This window comes from Octodon degus, unplaced genomic scaffold (genome assembly GCF_000260255.1).
Source record: "Octodon degus isolate 3935 unplaced genomic scaffold, OctDeg1.0 scaffold00023, whole genome shotgun sequence".
NCBI classification, from domain to species: domain Eukaryota; kingdom Metazoa; phylum Chordata; class Mammalia; order Rodentia; family Octodontidae; genus Octodon; species Octodon degus.
This window is the reverse complement of record NW_004524599.1, coordinates 19,091,383-19,093,751: the sequence shown is the minus strand read 5'-3', so window position 1 is coordinate 19,093,751 and position 2,369 is coordinate 19,091,383.

Sequence of the window (2,369 nt, the reverse complement as noted above, 5' to 3'; positions counted from 1 at the left end):
TGTCTGTCTGTCTGTCTGTCTGTGTCTGTGTTAGACACTATTGGGAATTGAACCCAGGAACCCATGACTTCACACTGAGCTACATTCTCTGCCCTTTTTATTTTGAGACAGGGTCGCATGTTGCCTGGGCTGGCTTTGAACTTAGGATCTTCCTGCCTCAGTCTCTTAAGTCCCTCGGGTTATAGGCATGTACCTCCATGCCTTGCTCCTTCTGTTTTACCTATACATACATACCCTTGTGATAGAGTTTAGTTTGTAAATTAAGCACTATGAGATTAACAGTAAATTACCACAGAGTTTAGCAATCTCATTATATGATTTGATTTCCTTCTATTATGTAGAACTTCTACTTGTTTTATTTTATTTTTTTTTTTGAGGTAGGTTCTCAACTATGCAGTACAGGCTGACTTTGAATTCACTTATGTAGCTCAGGCTGGGCTTGAACTCAGCAATCCTCCTGCCTCAGCCTTCCAAATGTTGGCATTATAGGCACGCGACTCCACATTTGGCTGAACTTTTACCTCTCAGTTAAGATATATTTTAAATCTTCACGATAGCAAATGCACATCACCAGCATCATTCCTCTTGATGCTTTTGGCTATTAAGAAAAATCAGAGTCGCTGTGTAATTTCTGTCCTATGATTGGACCCAGACTCACGCAGTTTGGACAAAAATTGCTCTTGCTTTCCCTTCCTTTCTCCTCTACCATGGGTTCTGCCCACTGGTGTAGAACATGCATTTTCTAGTGCTCTCAGGCATGCCACAAGATAGGTGGGCCTGTCCTTGGGTGTGCACAGCATAGAGGTAATATCACAGTTGCTACGACTGGATGAGGAAAAGTCAAAGCTCTCTAGGCTTCCATGTTGACGTTTGGCCTCCAATTTGTCCTAATCTATAATAAAAATGATGGTTTAGTTTCAAAAAAATAGAACAGATTAGAAGATGCACATTCAACTACAAATACATTCAGCCATTTATCTTTGACAAAGGGCCAAACATGTTCACTGGAAGAAACAGCGTCTTTAACTAATGGTGCTAGGAAAACTGGCTCTCCACATGCTGAAAAGTAAAACCATCTTCAGGTCTGTCATGCACTAAACTAAAGCCAAAATGGATTAAAGATCTAAACATTGAAACAGAAACAATCAATCTACTAGGAGAGAAAGTAGGTAAAAATTTTGAAGACATAAGTATAGGCAGAGGGTTCATGAGCAAAAACAGAAAACTGCATGGGAAATGCTTCAAAATATCAACAACCAGCATCTCATCTTATGGAAAAGTCTCCCCCCATCACATGGTATCACCAACAGAGTGAAAGGCAATGCACAAATTGGGGAAAAATCTTGTCCACCAATCACTCAAAGAACTTCTATCTAGAATATATAAAAAACTAAAGAATCAGGCCCCCAAATTCAAAGACCCAATGCAAAAATGGACATTTGAAATGAATATATTTTTATCAGAGGAAGAAACATAAATGCAAATAAATACATGAAAAAATATTCCACAGCACTACTCATTCAAGAAATGCAAATTAAAACATTGAGATGCCATTTCATGCAAGCAAGAATGGCTATCATAAAGAAATCCCCTAATAACAAATGCAGATGCTGGATGGGCTGTGGGGAAAAGAAACTTTTCTCCATTGTTGGTGGGTCTGTATACTGGTGCATCCACTATGGAAATCAGTGTGGAAACTCCTCAAAATCTAGGATTGGCAGTCCTATTCAACCCAGTTATTCCTCTTCTGGATATTTTCCCAAAAGAACTGAAAACATCATATCACAGTGATACATGTGAACCCGTGTTTATAGCAGCACAAGTTGTCATAACCAAATCTCAAAAACAACCAAAATGCCCATCACTGGAGGGATGGACAAAAATGATGTGATTTTTTATACAACAGAGTATTATTTAGCTATAAAGAAAGACAAACTCGAGCCCTTTCTATATAAATGGATGAAACTGAGGCTAAGCTAATAAGTGAAATAAATCAGACCCACATACATAAATATCATATTGTCTCCCCAGTGTAAGGACATGAAAAAATAAAGTCTGAAAGTAACAATAGATATAGTAAAATGGAAAGAAACTGAGAATAAGGAATAAACAATAAAGATGAAGGAAAGGTAAAAAAAAAAGATAGGAAAAATAGTAAGAGGATAACCATGCAAGTATATACTCAGGACAGCTGAGATGATTGTAGTACTAATTTCCATCAATTTTTTGCAAGTAGCAGTTAATGTTTAAAATTTTCACTTTCACTAACTTTACATGCTATTATTTTTGATCTGTGCAACTGCACTGAACACAGCAATGTGCAATACAAAAACCACAGCTGAATATTTCTCATCTTATTCTTTTTTTTT